At 40.7% G+C, this 18,738-nt stretch overlaps 1 protein-coding gene and 1 long non-coding RNA gene across 2 annotated transcripts in view; one reads left to right on the top strand and one right to left on the bottom strand.

The window, feature by feature from the left end:
- NSMCE2 (NSE2 SUMO ligase component of SMC5/6 complex) overlaps window positions 1-18,738 on the top strand; it is a 176,066-nt gene that overhangs the window by 82,861 nt on the left and 74,467 nt on the right. The gene's annotated exons all lie outside the window — the stretch shown is intronic.
- Window positions 1,538-3,586, bottom strand: LOC142826942 (uncharacterized). Its single transcript, XR_012901225.1, has 3 exons — window positions 3,479-3,586; window positions 3,007-3,198; window positions 1,538-1,811 (listed from the first exon to the last, which is right to left on the bottom strand). It is a non-coding gene; the product is annotated as an uncharacterized LOC142826942 (long non-coding RNA).

The raw sequence follows: 18,738 nt of genomic DNA, 5'->3' as shown, positions 1-18,738 counted from the left end.
TGTATTTACTTATTTTCTTTTTCATCTCAGCCATGTTGGCATGAAAGCAGTTAAAAAAGAAGGTTGTAATAATTTTTGAAATTATTTTTATTATTATAATTATAATGTGGAAAGTACAATTTAATTACACAGAGCTCAGTCATGGGAAGTTTCAGATGGTGAAAGTTATGAGTGATTGAAAATAGGCTTAGAATGGATACTGTTATGACAGTGCTATATGTGATTTCAGTTTTGGGACTCAGTAAAATTCCTAATGGTAGGTCATCATAATATGACAGAGAGAAGAATCGTCCATTGGTCAGAAAAAGAGAGCCTGGGGCCTGAGACACCCAGGATCAATTGTTTGCTCTTCTACAGACTTCCTGTGTGAGTTTGGGCAAGTCTTTCTGTGCCTCAGGTCTTCATCTGTAAAATGGGGATAATAGTAATTCTTACATCACAGAAATCGATGTATACAATTGGTAGAATTACAAAAATCACATCTTGTCTTATAAATTTCAGACAAGTAACATACATATAAATGATCGTTGCAGTTTACATCTAAATTACTGAAAACTTTAGAAGACCACAAAGACCAATCATTTAAGTAATATCATATTACATATAAAGCACAAGGAACATGTGCTTTCTGGTACTCAAAAGCAGGACAGACTACATCAAAAAGATTTCATATTCACTCTTGGTGGGGTTTTATTTACTCTTTTTCTGGAAAATTAAACATTTTCTTTTTGATTAAATTCTGAATCATTGATGAAAATATGTTGGCCCTTTTTGCCAAATCAGCATAATTTTGTATTCCATACTTAAAGGCAAGAAGAGGAGAAATGGGAAACTTGATGATAGCAGGAGGAGTGAAAGGAAGAGAGAGAGAGAGAGAGACAGAGACAGAAGGCACGTCTATACAGAAGGGCTAAAGCTGAAATAAGCTACACAACTTGAGCTATGTCAATTGCGTAGCTTAACTCGAAATAGCTTATTTCGGCTTTTGGCGCGGTCTATGCAGCAGGAAGTCTGAGGTAGAGCACTCTTCCTCCGACTTCCTCGTAAAATAAGGGTTACAGGAGTTGGAGTAAGAAGTCCTCCAGTTCGATATTATTTCAGTTATTCCAAAATAACGCTGCTGTGTATACATATCCAGAGATATAAGGAGGTAAAAAAATAAAAAATAAAATAGAAGGGTGAGAAAATGAAAGAAGAGGAGAAATGGCTGACTGATGTAAAGAAATAACCAGTTTAGTATTATTTTGTAGCATGCAAAAGTGTTCTAGAGGCTTCACAGCAAATTTAGAATGATGAAGAGCTTATAATCTAAATTTCAGACATGATGAAATGTACATGGGTGACAAACTGTGACTGGAACAAAGGATAGGGACACACAGTACCTTATTAATGTATCTACTCCGTTTAGATACGCGCTTCTTAACAGTTCAGGTTAGACACTAAAGAAATTGAGGAAGATGGCAGAAAATCAAAACATACATACAACTATAATTTAATAAAATTAAATTTATTTTTTTTCATTCATTTGGATGCCTGGAGACATGCCTCTCTTCACTGGAAGAGTGTTGGGTTTTTTTAACCCCTCTTATGGCTGTGTCTGTGTGATCACTTGAGCACCTTCTGTTTGGGGGCTCAATGCCTCCAACATGGCAAATGAGTGTGAAGATGTGCAGCCAACTATTTGTACTAAGCATCAAGATCCAGGTTTTATCAGACAGAACAAGGAAGTGAATCTAAGGTCAGCGTGAATGACAATCCATTGGTATGTGTCAGCAGCACTCCCTGTGGCAACTTCACAGAAACTGAGTTTCCTGAAACGAAAATATTTATATATTTACAGTACATTACATATGTTATTTTCCTTATAGACCACACGGTATCTTTCAGAGTAAGTCCAAACATCCTAAACCAATGCACATTGGACCGAATGCTCAGCTAGCGTAAATTGAAGTAGACCTACTAAAGTCACTGGAGCTTCGCTGATTTACCCCAGCTAAAGATATGGCCCACCATATTTAGAATACAGAGTGAGCTTAATAAATGCCCTTTAATTCCTTATGAGAAATAGTTGCCCTGCATTTGGATTGGCTATTTAATACCGTTTATAATATTTCAGTGGTTTCATTTCCTTCTTGAAAGTGTCAGTAATGAGTAAACTATAGCAAACAATGCTTTATTCCCAAACGTAATATTTTATCAAGGGTGAAATGCATCTAAGACCAGTGAAGTTATTTTTCTTCAATGCTATCATTTGATAATTTTTTCTCTTAATATATGATTAATTATTCTCCTCCTTCCCCAAACTCACCATCTAATGCTCTACGGACCTATCCAGAACACACGGAAGTCAATGGAAGTCTTTCCATTGACTTCAGTAGACTTGTGATCAGACCATGTATACCAAGTTCTGGCATCAAGTGAATTTTTGACTGATTTCAGTCAAACAATAAACTAGGAAAAGAATTCCCCGTGTGTTTGCCTGCATATCGCATGTGTGCCAGGCTTCAGAAACAGAAAGGGGCTTTTCCCTAAGGGAAGACCCATGCCAGCCTGATTATTATTTGATAGGTTGAGTCTGATAAAGCAATTGCTGTGGCTGAAGTCTAATGAATAAAGCAATGTCTTAAATGGCAAAACAAGAATGTTTTTTTCAAGACACAGACTAGATAATTATTCAGCAACTCTGTTGTTATTGTGGGCAAAGTAAACATCTGCCTATCTTACGGTTTGCTATAAGCATCCAGCACGACAGTTCTTGCCTCTCCCTGCAACCCAGATAAAACCTCCCTTTCCCTCCTCCAACAAGCTCTTAGCGTGATATATTCTAGCATATAAGTCCCATACAGCTGGGCTCAGATCCTGCAAACACTGAATTAGTAATGTCATGCATGTGAGTAGTCCTCGTGAAGTTACTCTCCTGCATAAGTGTATCATGTGGGCTGTGGTTTGTACAGACATTTTCCAGACCTTGCGTGCTCCCTTTACCATTTCCCTTATTTTACTCACCTGCTCCTCAGACTGAATCAGCATCCTTCTGCAGCTGCTTTCCCTTTTCAGATGACTAGCACCTCCTGATCTTTTCTCCAGCTTTCTCTCTGGTAGCTTCTCCTTAGGGAAACCTTGTGCCATAGTATATATGTTACCTGTGACTGATGTATTTATCTCATCCAGTGAGTCCTTGGCAATCCTTGCTCTGTACTAAAAAGAAGGTATTATTGTAGGCAAATACATAGCTCAACTGTCTGGGTCTGAAGTGATATATTCTATATTAATTTCACTTGCTCTTTGGTACAGAATCATTGATATGCCAATAAGCTAGGCAGGTCTGATTATTACACATAGCAAAAGCAGCAGTTTAGAGGAAAGTAGTAGTTATACGGTAGTAGTACTAACAGTATTTTAATGGAGCATAAAAAGTACTGTTAGTGGAATGCTGGCCATTACTTTACACTTTAGCTACAGATGGAGAAACTGGTACCTGAGTGAGTCATGACACCCAGTGTTTCAAACTTCAGTCATAAATGAAAGGGGAGTATTTCCATATAATTTATTTGGCTTAATTCTTGTGCCTAATGGCTGTATATATATCATAAACATTGTGAAGAAGCAACCATGGAAACACTTGTTTTCTTGCGTTGCTAAATTTACTCTGGGTTGAATATTAACACAGTGCCTGGCAGTACTTTAAAAGCAAAAATAGCTTAAGTGTGACTCACTATGAGTCATTTACTGCTAGCCCTGCTATATTGCCTAGAGCTTGACATTGAACAAGTTGGCAGCCTGCATTGCTACATTTTTTTTTCTAGGAACTCTGAACACATTTCATTCTTGTGAATTCTCTTGTGCAACAATATTAAACACAGCAATGTGTTTGTTTTGCTTTCAAAGTCAAATGAATCAGAAGATGGTGAAACAAAAGAGTATTTTTCTTGGCGATTCTCAAAAAATTAGATTCTGAGAATTATCCTTTAGCTACAAGAACAAAATGATTGCATGTATGTTAAAAGTTAATATCACTTTGTCCAGGTTATATATAATACATACTTTCAACATCTTAACAACCGTTGAATTTACTGTCCAAACGATGCCTTTCTTTTCAGAATACTCTTTTGAGACTGCATAGCTCTGTAGCTTAAGGAACTCTTCTTTTGATGGCAAAGGAAATTTGTCAACTCTTAAGAGCTGACAAAACCAGTCAACAGTATTCCTATTGGCCTCTGTATTTCATAGGTACACTCTAAGTAGGACAGTTGGGGCATGTCTACACATGGAAATTGTTTCATAATAACTTATTTTGGAATAACAACTCGTGAAAAAATAATTTTGAAATAGCATGTCCACACTCTGGGGATACCTCAAAATTAGTCCAACGCAGGCTCCATTAATGTGGACACACTACCTCGACTTAGAGCCCCAGGAAGCACTGGGGAGTAATTAGTTTGAATTACTTTGAGGAGTAGTTATTTCAAAATAGCGGCACTCGAGCATCCACACTACCCCTGTTCCAAAATAATTATTTCAAAATAACAGGCTTGGTAGTGTGGACACTCTGCTTGTTATTTCAAAATAGTAGGTGTAGACCAGGGGCTGGTGTCTAACAGCAGAAAAATGAATAGTTTGCTGGTTAACTATGGGAAAGCCTATAAGTGATCAGCTGATGTCAGTCAGATGGGTAGGGAGTGATGATGGTTGGCTGAAAGCAAAAGAAACTTTTCTGAGACATGTATGACATGATATCTTGAAATACACTGGAAGGGCTAAATTCTACTCTACTACACCCGATGTAGGTGCTTTAAAGCACATTTTTATGGAAATGGATAATAAAATATCAAACTAATGAATAATTGTCACAAAGCAAGTTCTTAAAATCATTACTGGCTGTTTTTAAATTTTGGTGGGGGGGAATTCTGTCATAGAAAAAGCTCTTTTTCCCATTGACACACAATCCTGTGCAACTTTTAAAAGGTAGACATCAGAAACCATGTAAAAATAGAAACAGAGTCCTATCAGGCTGGGGAGGGGTTGCAACTTCTTTGGAGGATATGGTCATAATTCAAAATTATCTGGACAAACTGGAGAAATGGTCTAAAGTAAATAGGATGAAGTTTAATAAGGACAAATGCAAAGTACTACAGTTAGGAAGGAACAATCAGTCTCACGCATACAGAATGGGAAGCAACTGACTAGGAAGGAGAACTGCAGAAAGGAATCTAGGGGTAATAGTGGACCACAAGCTAAATATGAGTCAACAGTGTGACACGGTTGCAAAAAAAGCAAACAAGATTCTGGGATGCATTAACAGGAGTGTTCTGAGCAAGACATGAGAAGTTATTCTTCTGCTCTACTCTGTGCTGATTAGGCCTCAGTTGGAGTATTGTGTCTAGTTCTGGGCACCACTTTTCAAGAAAGATGTGGAGAAATTGGAGAAGGTCCAGGGAAGAGCAACAAGAATGATTAAAGGTCTAGAGAACATGACTCATGAAGGAAGACTGAAAGAATTGGGCTTGTTTAATTTGGAAAGACGACCGAGAGGGGACATGATATCAGTTTTCAGGTATCTAAAAGGGTGTCACAAGAAGGAGGGAGACAAATTGTTCTCCTTGGCCTCTGAAGATATGACAAGAAGCAATGGGCTTAAACTGCAGCAAGGGAGGTTTAGGTTGGACATTAGGGAAACCTTTGTAACTGTCAGGGTGGTTAAACACTGAATAAGTTGCCTAGGGAGGCTGTGGAATCTGTCTCTGGAGCTATTTAAGAGCAGGTTAGACTGACATCTACAAGGGATGGTCAGATGGTACTGGGTCCTGTCGTGAGGGCAGGGGACTGGACTCGATGACCTCTCGAGGTCCCTTCCAGTTCTAGTGTTCTATGATTCTATGAAAAGTAAGGGCATGTCTAGACTACAGACTGAACTGACCTATCTTAGGTGGGGTTACAGCCACTTCAGTGGCTGATGTTCACATTACTCTCCTTCTGTCAGTGGTGCACATTCTTACCAGTAACACTTCCACCGATAGAAAAGGAGCAGTGTTGATCACTGAGAGGGCTTTCAGCTCCATGCAGCTCTCTATTGGGGACCCCATTATCCCTCAGGCTTTTAGCTCCGTCCTCCCAGTGGGGAGCGGGAGGCAACTTACTGGGCTTCTCCCTGCTTGGGAAACTGGGTGCTGAGCAGGCATAGCTTGTTGGGAGTGGGGAGTCATGGGCAACTGGGCCTTAGTTGCTCAGCTTTCACCCAACAGCTGATGTAAGTATCCCAGCACTTCCACAGACACTGCCTAGCTCAGACCACACTGACCCTGATTTCTGTTGAAAATTTTTTCCCTTAGAAATGTCTCATAATGAATCAAAAGATAGAGCTAGAAAACTTAAAACTTAACAGTAACATCATAATGAATCTTTATAAAATTTTAAAACGATGTATAGTCCTGTGGCACCTTAGGGTGCATCTACACAGCACATTTATTTCGAAATAACTGGCGTTATTTTGAAATAACAATGCGAGCCTCTACACAGCAATTCCATTATTTTTAAATAAGATGTCTGTTATTTCGAATTTATTTTGAAATCTGTAAACCTCATTCCACGAGGAATAATGATTATTTTGAAATAACTATTTTGGAATAACAATAGTGTGGATGCTCCACTGCTGCTGTTTCAAAATAGCTCCTCCACAGGGTCATTCAAAGTAATTACTCCCCAGTGCCTCCTGGGGTTCTAATTGGGAGGTAGCATGTCCACATTAGGGAAACCTGCCTTGGACTAATTTTGAGGCTTTCCTGTAGTGTAGACATTCTATCTTGAAATAAGCTATTTCAGGAAAACAATTCTGAAATAGCTTATTTTTAAATAAACGTGTTGTGTAGACGTACCCTTAGAGCAGGCCTGGGTAAAATAAGGCTTGTGGGCTGGATGCGGCCCGCCAAGTCACTGGATCTGGCCCATGGAGGCAGTGGGGAGCCCCAGGTAGGCTTCCCTTCATGCCTCGCAGCCCAGCACGCCATTGAGAAACGCGGCTACAGAGCGCTTTCTCATTGAGTCTGGAGGGGAGGAGGGGAAGATTCAGACGCTGCTCCCACCCCCAACACAATCCCATTGGCCAGTTTCTGGGCAGACACTGGCCAGTGTGAACTGCCTGTTTGAATAACAGGCAGCCACAAAGTACAACCCTCCTGCTCACTCACTCAAGCACATGGCGGAGCAGGCAGAAATATTTTAAGTACTCTGGCACCTCAACTCCTCCCTTTCCTTACCCTCTGCCCCACACTCCTGGCCCGCTACTCCACATGTACGCATATCCCCTCCCAGCCTGGCACTTCATCTTGTGCTGGAGATCACAGTCCCCTCCTACTCTAGGTCACATCCCAAAACCCTGCTCCCCAGTTCCCTGCCCTAGGTCACAACCACCTCCAGAGTCCATTCTCCTTCCTGCACCCCAGTCCTTTACTCCAAATCCCCTTCTGCACCCAACTTCCATCCCAGGCCCCACATCTGCTTCATTAATACCATGGAAGAGTGCGGCCCTCAACCACTTTCCAAAATTTTGGGAGTGGCCCCCCATCAAAAATTATTGCTCACCACTGCCTTAGAGACTAACAAATATACATACATTTATATATAGGGCAAAATCCAATTCCTCACTCAAGAAAGAAATGGGTTTTACCCATGAAAGCTCATGATAAAACTGTACATATATATATATTTATTTGTGACTTTCTAAGGTGCCACAGGACTACTTGTTGTTTTTAAAGGTACAAACTAACATGGCAATCCTCTGGGACTTTATAACATTTGTTATACATTTGGTTTAACATAAAAATACATTATAAATACTGGCCTTGTGTTACTGGTCTTGTGTTAATTGCTTAAAATTTATCATAGAATCAGAGAAATGTGGGGCAGGACTTTGAGACGTCATCCCTCCAAACTGAGGCAGGACCACACATACCTAGATGACATCCAACAGGTGTTTATCCAACTTATTCTTAGCAATCTCCAATAATAATGATTCTGCAACCTGCCTAGTTAACATATTCCATGACTTCTTAACTTGTGGCATAACTTTACAAATGCAAGTCTGGTGGATTTAACTGAAATCAGTACAAAGCCTGTTTTCAAGGCCAAGTCCACAGTATTTCCCTGTATCTAAAACTAGAAGATTAACCTGGCCTGGTGCTGCTTGGGTCCTTATCTCAATTAATTTTTTTAAAATAAAATCCTGCCCTCCTCCGCCAGAGTGAGAAATGCAGCAAACTGTGCACTTACCTTTTATAGTGAGCAAGGGGAAACAGCCAACAAAGTTCCCATACAAAATGGGGGAGCTTCAGCCCCCTCTGCCATGCCAAAAGGGCAGGCACCTGGGTGGTAGGAAGCTGGAGCTATGGCAGTTGCAGATCAGGGGAAGAGGGGTCATGCTCCTAGCCAGTCCCTTTCTACCTGTGTGGTGATTCTGTCTCTTTTCTGTATGGTTTTATGAGATGCAGTCCCATTCCACGTACATCCTATATTCCTGGCACCCTTACCTTTCTTTAAGTTATGAGAAGAGGAAGTTGTATACCGAATTTGGTGCTCCTAGCTCTTACTACTTAGGAGGAGTTCTTGAACAAACAGACAAACTCTCTCAACTATATAGTAGGTAAGAAACAATTGTGCTGTCTCAGGTACTGTGGAGTTGGAACTGTTTGTTCTGCAACTGTTAACTAATCGATGGCAAAATGGTAACCACTGAAGTTTTGGTAGTTACACTGCATGCTCTTGGGAAATCTTTTCAAAGTTTATATATATATAAATACAATAATGAGATTCTGGCTTTTAAGACACAGCTGTATGCAAGAGGCAGTGCAAAGCTTTACAGCTCTGAGAGGATCTCTGGAATGATTGGGCCTTTCTGAGCAATGGTCCCCATACTCACATGGTATTTTCAGTTGGAGCAGATTGCTTGTACACACAGTAAGGAGTGGAACAGCACCAAGGAGTCCTGCTCCCCAGGGGGAAACAGAAGTGAGCATACCAGATAACAGGATGAGCATGGATTCCGTGGTATACCCTCCTTGTGCAGAGGCGCAAGAAGCTTTGTGTTTACTTCTCTGTCTCTTGGCAGTCAAACACAAGCTATACAGTGTGGCACTCAAAATGAACCCAGTTACAAAGCTTTTCCATAAATACTTAAGGAACACATTGTTGAACATAAATCAACACCCACACGTACATGTATATTTTATTATCACAAATGGAAACCTTTCTCAATCAAAACTATATAAAATCAGTCCCTTCACTCTGCCCAGTCTTGAATTCATAAGTGGATTTTTTTAATAATATCAATGTGTAAAGGAAAGACACATACATAAGGCAAAGCAGGAAAGACACACATACAGTGTTCAAAGTAGCAGTATAAATCAAACCAGTGTTTTGCAATATAAGGCCCAATAAAATCAGAGTTGTGACAAATTTGTGGACTTATGATACCTTCTTGCTGATTAAAGACTTAAACCTGAAAGCCTTTAATCACACGAGTAGTCCTGGTTCATTAGGGTTTGCGTGAAGATGATGATTCTGCTTACGTGAGCAAAGATTTACAGCATCTAGTAGCATAATTATTGGAATTAATGTTGGTCACTTTCCTTTCAGTGAGAGACTGAAAATAAGGAGAGAACATGTCCCAATTGATGTTTCCTGGGTGGTTTATAATTTCCTTTTTTTAGTCAGGATCCTAAGCCACTCTGTTACTTTACCAGATTGCCCTCCTTCTTGTATGCTGGTACCCTAACCTGTGGAAGGTCTTTTTATATTATGCCTTTTAGTCAGAGGCATCTTTATAAGGAAAGACTTGGCAGAGAAATCCCTCTGAGATGCACATTTCTTAGTAAGAGATTGAGGAAGTAGCTAGATCAATGGAAGAATTCTTCCATCTGCTTAGCGCTATCTGCACTGGGGGTTAGGCTGGTATAGCTATGTCTCCTGGGTGTGGATTTTTTGTACCCTGAGAGATGTAGCAATATTGATGTAAATTCATTTTGCAGGCCAAGCCTTAGGCTACTAACACTATAGAAAGGGTACCTAATTACAAGGTAATTAAAACATTGTCATCAGTGACTATTGTGTGGATACTCCTTTTTAGTATCTAATAAGGATTTAGGACCCTAAATCTTGGTTCCCATTGTTGACATTCTTGACTATTATGTTGTAACATCACTCACAGAATAACAGGGGAAGTCTGTAGCTCATTTCTCAGGATTCCAGTGAGTGAATGTTTGTTCTCATTACATTTTTCAGTGTCTGAGACAATGTGTGCATTTCTGTGCTTATTTATACATTAATTAGCTTCTGTTGCTTCTTGCTGATTTGAAGTTAAGCCTCTATGTCGGACATGTCTCTAATTAACGCTCCATTTGATATTCAAAACAGCATCATTCCTGTACTTTCAGGTGGAAAATAAGCAGCAAAAAATGACAGCTCTTTAAGAAACAAAGAACCTATACATATGTTAAACTTCTTAGTGATCAAGAACAAAGATCAAAAATAGAAAAAGTGATCTATGTAGGATGTTTAAAGGTTATTACAATATTGTTTAAAGAGAATATTTTAAAGGTAAATTAATGATGTGTCATCAGTTCAAGCATAGTCCTTTAGTTTAGAAATCTACTACAGTATATGAGTCAGTTGATTTTTATCAGTGGCTAGCAGGTAAACAAGAGATTTATTTCCCAATGGGTTTTTCATATGATGGTGACAAACTTCATTGCACAACAATGGTCACATTCCAAAGTTGCAACCAGGTTCTGAAGGGCTTAATTTCACAATTGCTTAATGTGTCATTACAGTACACTGACCTTTTAGTGAAGAAAGGAAAAGATTGCTTTTTTAAATGAAAATTGGATGTGTCACTAGTATAATGTCTTAGTTTTAAATAAGAAAAATCTTGTCTTTGGTTGGTGTGTCTATTAACCTTTAGATGGTTAAAACTTTTATTACAAGCATGTCAGGATGCTAAAATTATTAATATTGATTCAGGAGTGTAAGTCATATTGTTAATATTGTCAGTTTTTTAAAAAAAAAAATCTGGTAACTTATTCATGAGACTAGAGCTCACCTTGGGAACAGTGTTAACAATGTTTGTTTAAAGGTTTTTATTTGCATCAATTTATTTTGTTTGATTTTTTTCCAGCTAACTCCTTTCATGAAACATGAGAAATTTATCTGATGCAGAAATAGGTTTTCCGTGTTATATTTATCTTAGTAGATATTGATCTACTGATGATATGTCTTTTCAGTGGCAGTATAGGAAAGTAAATTCTGCTAACTTCTCAGATGTAGACCTTTTAAAAATAAAAAAACCAATATTTTTTGTTAATTTTAAACTGTACATAGCATCTTTCTGGTACAATGTTACAACAAAGTTGTACATTACCAGATTATGTATTGAGATTTTTAGTTTTCATTTCAAGCAGAAAGCAAGTGTAACAAAAGTATATATAGTATCATCAGCTTTCATGAGGAAAAACCCACTTCATCAGATGATCTGGGGAAGGATAACAGGAACCCAGAATTTATAACAGAAAAAGAAGGTGGGGAAGAGAAGAAAGTTACCTGTCAGTTGTAGGGCTGGTGAACTTATTTCCTGGTTAGGGATTTTAGTAATTTTGGAAGCTCTGCAAGAAGCATACTTCTTGTCTTGTGTGTGCAAAAATACCTTGGTACTGTTGAAAACAGCTGTAAAATATCAATAATAATAATAATAATAGGGTTGTGAATGACTGGTCAACTAGTCGACTGTCCCATAAGCAAATCTTAGTCGACTACTCACTTCGCCCCACCCCTTGCTGCCTCTATCAGAAAGAGGCAGCATGGGGTGGGGCGAGAAGAGAGGGTTGCTTCAAAGCGGCAGCACTGCGTGGAGCCTGGGACCAGTCCCTGGGCTCCATGCAGCACTGCCGCTTTGAAATGCTGCGTGCAGCCCAGGGTCTGCTGCTTTGAAATGCTGTGTGCTGCCCAGTCCCCAGCTGGCCCTTGGCTGCACATGACATTTCAAAGTGGCAGCGCCACATGGAACCGGGGGTCAGCTGGGGAATCTGAGTCCCCAGCTGACCCCGGGCTCCAAGTGGTGCTTCCTCTTTGAAATGCCACAGGGAGCATGGAGCCAGTGGGGGGACTACTTGAGTCTCATGCTGGACCCATGCTCCTCGCAGTGCTTTCACCTTTGAAGTGGAGCAGCAGCTCCTGAGAGAAAAGACGAGGGCCCGCAACTGAGAATATTCTGTTATTAACCCTTTAAAAATAAGTCTAAGGCACCAACGAAAGAGAAGTCCCAACAGAATATCAGAAGGGAGCTGATTTTTTAGTCCCAGCAATCTAGGACTTTAAACATGATTGCTGTTGAACTCACAACTGAACAGTTATTATGTGGCTAGTACTCAGAGGTATCCAGTGCCCGCTGAAACCAACAGGTGTCTTTGCACTGAATTCAGTGAGCATTAGATTGGGTCCAGTGTGCTCACAGTTAGAGCTGTGTGAATAACTTTCTTTTCAGTACTTTGGCAATTCAGAAAAACACTCACACACAAAATTACGTTCCAGTAAAATTGAAACTGATTTTTTTTTTTAGCATTTTGGACACATTGAAAAAAGTAGAAAATGTTGTTTGTCATGTTTAACTATTTTTAATAAAAGTGAAACTAATGAAGGACTAAAAATAACAAAATGGTGGTGTTGCTGCTTTTATAGCTAAGTGGTTAGGGGACTACTCTATAGTTTGAGAGATGTAGGTTTAAATTGGCATATTGAAGCCCAGACTTGAACGTAGGTCTCCTCCATTTCAAGAGAGTGTCCTAACCGCTGGGCTATAGGTTTTTATGTGATGAGTATCTCTCAATCATAGCATCATAGAATCCTAGGGCTAGAAGAGACCTCAGGAGGTCATTGAGTCCAACCCTCTGCCCAAAGCAGGACCAATTGCAACTAAATCATCCTAGCCATGGCTTTATCAAGCTGAGACTTAAAAACCTCTTGGGATGGGGATTCCACCACCTCCCTAGGTAACCCATTCCAGTGCTTCACCACCCTCCTAATGCAATTAGTATTTTCTAATATCCAACCTAGACCTTCCCCACTGTAACTTGAGACCATTGCTCCTTGGTCTGCCGTCTGTCACTATTGAGAACAGCCTCTCTCCATCCTTTTTGGAACCTCTCTTCAGGAAGTTGAAGGCTTCTATCAAATCCCTCCTTACTCTTCTGCAGACTAAATAAGCCCAAATCCCTCAGCCTCTTCTCATAGATCATGTGCTCCCACCCTCAATCATTTTGGTTGCCCTCTGCTGGACCCTCTCCAGTGCGTCCACATCCTTTCTATAGTGGGGATGCAATACTCCAGATGTGGCCTCACCAGTGCTTGAAATGCTCTTCCTAATGCACCCTCATATGCCATTAGCCTTCTTGGTTACAAGGGCACGCTGTTGACTCATACCCAGCTTCTCATCCACTGTAATCCCCAGGTCCTTTTCTGCTGAACTGCTATTTAGCCAGTCAGTTCCCAGCCTGTAACAATGCTTGGGATTCTTCTGTTCCAAGTGCAGGACTCTGCACTTGTCCTTGTTGAACCATATCAGATTTCTTTTGGCTCAATCCTCCAATTTGTCTAGGTCACTCTGAACCCTATCGCTACCCTCCAACATATCTACCTCTACCCCTACCTTAGTGTTATCTGCGAACTTGCTGAGGGTGGAATCCATCCCCTCATCCAGGTCATTAATAAAGATGTTGAACAATACCAGCCCTACAATCAACCTTTGTGGCACTCCATTTGAAACCAACCAGACATCGAGCTGTTGATCACTACCCTTTGAGCCCAACAATCTAGCCAGCTTTTTATCCACCTTACCTTCCATTTATTCAATCCATACTTCCTTAACTTGCTGGCAAGAATATTGTGGGAGACCATATCAAAAGCTTTGCTAAAGACAAGGTATATCACATCCACTGACTTCCCCATGTCCACATAGCCAGTTACCTCATCATAGAAGCTAATCAGATTGGTCAGGCATGACTTGCCCTTGGTGAATCCATGTTGACTATTCCTGATCACTTTCCCCTCTTCCAAGTGCTTCAGAATGGATTTCTTGGGGATCCCCTCTATGATTTTTTCCAGGGACTAAGGTAAGGCTAACTGGTCTGTAGTTCCCTGGATTGACCTTCTTCCCTTTTAAAAACATGGTCACTACATTTGCCTTTTTCCAATCATCCAGGACCTCTCCCAATCTCCATGGGTTTTCAAAGATAATGGCCAATTGCCAACTACAATGACATTTGCCAACTCCCTCAGTATCCTTGGATGCATTAAATCCGGACCCATGGATTTATGTATGTTTAGCTTTCTAAATAGTTCTTAACCTGTTCTTCATTGAGTGGTGTCCATGTGTGTTCTTGCGCTGCTTATCAGAGGTTTTTGGTGAGCAGTGCCCCTCGCGCCATGCCTGCGCAACCAGCGTCTCATGCTCCTGTTGTTTGCCAAGTGTACGCACAGCGTGAGCCCCCTCAGTTCTTTTTCTACCATCCTTGGCTGAAGAGTCAGAGCAGTGCTCTTCTTTCTGACAGGAAAAACAAAGGAATACCGTAGTCACCTGAGTCGAGCACCCACAAGGACACCACTTGATGAAGAAGAAGTTCCCCTGTGCAGCAATGATGGTTCTTTGCAATGTGTGTCCCTGTGAGTGCTCCACTACCCACCTTCCTCCCATCTGCTTGGAGTCTTTAAGGAACTTCAGGAAGAAAAGAAACAGAGGGGGCTTGCATCACACGTGCACTCAGCAAGCGGTAGGTGTGCAAGATGCTGGGTGCGCAAGCATGGTGCAAGAGGCACTGTTCACCAAAAACCTCTGATCAGCAGCGCGAGGATGCACCGAGACCTGAGTGGAGCACCCACAGGGACACACATCTCGAAGAACCATTGTTACTGCACAGGCTGAGTAACTTCTTTCTGCACCAAGGGCTGCCCATCTCCTTCCAATACTGCGTTGCCTAGTGCAGTCTGTGAAGACAGAGGCAAAAAAAGCATTGAGCACTTCAGCTTTTCCCACCTCTGTCACTAGGTTACCTCCCTCCTCCAGTAAGGGCCCCATGCCCTCTCTGATCACCCTCTTATTGCAAACATGCTTGTAGAAACCTTTCTTGTTACCCTTCACGTCCCTTGCTAGCTGCAATTCGAATTGCGCTTTCGCCTTCCTGATTACTCCCCTGCATTCTTGAGCAATATATTTATACTCCTCCCTAGTCATCAGTCCAAGTTTCCACTTCTTATAAGCTTCCTTTTTGTCTTTAAGCTCACCAAGGATTTCCCTCACAAACCAATCTGGTCATTTACCATGTTTGCTTTTCTTGCTGTGCATCAGGATGGTTTGTTCCTGTGCCTTCAATAAGGCTTCTTTAAAATACCAGCTCTCCTCGACTCCTTTCCCCTTCATGTTAACATTACAGGGGATCCTGCCCTTCAGTTCTCTGAAAGAGTCAAAATCTGCTTTTCTGAAGTCCAGGGTGTGTACATTGCTGCCCTCCTTCTTCCTTTTCCAACAAATTCTGTTGTTGAAACTGTTCCACTTTCTACGAATAGCTAAATATTCATTGGAGACTCTGAAAAAGTCCAGGGGTCAAAGTGTCCACAAAATGCCATACTTTTAGAGCTGTGGTGCTTCCTTTTCTTGAACACTTGTTAAAGATCTGCTCCCTTCATTGTTGCCATATCCAGAAACTTAATGGCCTGTATCAATGCCACCTATGCAGCATAACGGGAATCAAATGGTATGACAAAATCCCAGCAATGAAGTTCTATGGCCAGCAGCCATGCTGGTGCAAATGACCTGGGTCAGTCGATTGGCTATAATTCAGAAAAGGTGGTAAGAAGGTTGGCCATCCCAAACTCCGCTGCCAGCTGGGGCTAGGGTTACCAACTCTCTCAAACCAGTCGTACCAGATGCCATTTGCGGCAGTGGCATCCAATCCATCTGTTCCAGGACTATTGGCAACCCTACATGTGACATCAGCTTGAGGTTCTGAGGTGAATAGGAGTAAGAGCAACGGGGGTGGGAGGTGCAGCTCAGCAACTCCACCTTAAAAATAGTTTCAATGCCACTGACTATTCATGCCCCATCCTTTCCTGCTTCGTCATTCTCAGACCATCTGTATGCCATATTGTGCTGTGTGGCTGATGCATAGAGAAGGTGTGACTGTGAGCCAGTGTGTTTATGATTGTGGATACAAGTGTGGGAACATTTCTCATTAAACATTAGAAGAGTGGTCCAAATACTGAGTAATACAGACTTCAAAATGTCTGAGTCCAGAGAGCAGACCATCAAGACATGTGATGAAACATTTGGTATTTACTTTGCAATATAATGGAACTAGGGGTGACCTAAATGGAAAGAACATACAGGTATTTTTAACTCAGTTTTTTAAAAAATTTAGTGATATTCTCTATTATGGCATGTTTTAATCTCCCCTTTTTGCTATAACAAAAATAGTCATGTCGTTAGTTTGTTACAGATAGTAAGCTGAATTCTGGATGTTTAATACTATTGGGAAAATAAAAACTGGGAGTCAGTGTATTTAGATGAACTCTTTGTTGTAACTATAAAACTAAAAAAATCGTTGTCACTAATGGTGTTTACATTCTGTCCTGGGAGTTATGGTAAAAAGACAGCGGTTTTGATTATACACATTTTTCCAGACAGTACCAGGAATGTATTGATTTAGATGTAAAGTAATGAAACACATCTGGGGGGAAAGGAGAGAGGAGAATAGTTCAGGTTATACTGTTTTAAAAAAAAAAAAACAACAAGAAGCACTTAGCTAACAAAAAGGTGAACTGAACTACTGTAATTCCTTCTTCTTTGTTGTCAGACATTTATATTTGAATCAGTGATGCTTTGCAATCCTTGCACTAGTGGTTAATATTATAAATTAATATTGTCCAGAGTCATACAAAAACATAGCACTAGAGTTCAAATTACAAAGAATTTAAATTAACGTAGGGTGGAACTAGCCCCAGTGCAGGTACCCATTATAGAAACTAGGTGCCGTCTGCAGCATTTAACACGAGATGAAATGGTGCATAGTATGACACATTCAGTAGACAAGTGCAGTTATACCCTCTATGTAGTAAATTTGGGCACCCACTTCAGACTCCCAGTTCTTAGGTGTCACATCTCTTCAGTGACAATGTGTGTCTGTCTCCCTCCAGACCAGAGTTTTAAGGGTATACAGCTTCTTAGATTATTCTGCAATATTCCCAGCAAGCCAGACTGCCTAAATAGTCTAGTGCCCGTGTTTTGTTTTTTCTCTAAGGGTGTGTCTACACAGCACCCTTAGCTCAAAATAGCTTATTTCATAATTTGGCACTGTCTACACAGTGCCAAATTTCGAAATAACTCGCTCTTCCGAAATATCCATTAACCTGCGTGGAACAGGGGTTACTGGCACATTGGAATAAGCCACCCATTATTTCAAAATCTATTTAAAATAATGGGCTGCTTCATTAAATGCAGAATAGTGTAGACTTATCCTAGGAGCTATGACCAGTGTATTGCCTTCAGTGACAAGTTACTCCACAGTTTCTTCTGAGCAAGCATGACACCAGCAGACTCCAGTCATCTGCATGCAGAATTGAACCTGAGACTCTGGTATTTAGTTTATGAGCCTCTCTTGCATGAGCTAAAAGCCAGCTGACTATTAGCTAAGACTGTAGAGCAGACTCATTATTCTTATGTAAGTGGTCTTGGTGCCATTAGATGGGACATTATACCACACCCAGAAGTCCTCTCATCGACACAGTACTGTCTTACCCTGGGGGTTAGGATGGAATACCTGCATTACTCACGGGTGTGGATTTTTCACATCCTTGAATGGCACAGTAATACCAATGTAAATTCATAGTATAGACCTGGCCTTAATCGCCACCCACCAGTGGCGTGTAGTAGCTCTCTCCATCCAGCTGACCACAATTATACATAAACCATTCATTTAAAATAATGGACTCTTAAAGATACTGTGTGGTTTGCGAAATCTGTCACATCGCCCTCATAGAGAGGTTACATACAGTAATATATAAACATAGTGCATTATGTTCTTTCAGAGATATTGCAGAAAATTGCCACATCTGTCACATGTATCTCCTTATGCAGGCCTTCTTCATGGTGGTTAATTTTACTCCTACTGAATAGAATTATCCCAATAGTTATGTTCCACAGGCAGTGAGTTTTGTTTAGACGTTATTTTACCCAACTCTATTCAGTGACACATTCCATTTGGAAAGGGGGCTGCTGTATTCTGTTCCAGCTGACATCCCATAGCTGCAATGAGAGCTCTAGCTGAGAGGAAAGCTCGGTTTCAGAGGGAAAAGATGGTAGGCATCACCACTGCTATGTCCCCATCAGAGGAAAGCATTTAAATCCTTCTATGGTGCCAGCTAGACTGTCTTCAATATGAATGCTTATCCCAAAATAGCATGAAAACTTCATTTCAAGTGAAAGTGAAAGCTTAAATCTATCCAGATGCCTGTAAAGCATGACAGCTGGGTTGGAGAAGAAATGGCACTTTTTTTATGAACATCTTCCAAATCGGTGACTGAGCATCTGAGGAAAAATGATCTTTCCCTTCTGGGCCATTTGTGACCACCACTAGTGTTTCAAGGTGTGTGGGCTTAGAACTGAGCTTTAGTTCATAAAGCTTTACTGGGAACTTCTTTATGGGTCCT

Source organism: Pelodiscus sinensis, chromosome 2 (assembly GCF_049634645.1).
Source record: "Pelodiscus sinensis isolate JC-2024 chromosome 2, ASM4963464v1, whole genome shotgun sequence".
NCBI lineage: Eukaryota > Metazoa > Chordata > Testudines > Trionychidae > Pelodiscus > Pelodiscus sinensis.
Note: the sequence above shows the minus strand (reverse complement) of the source record. Positions and strands in the feature narration are given on the sequence as shown.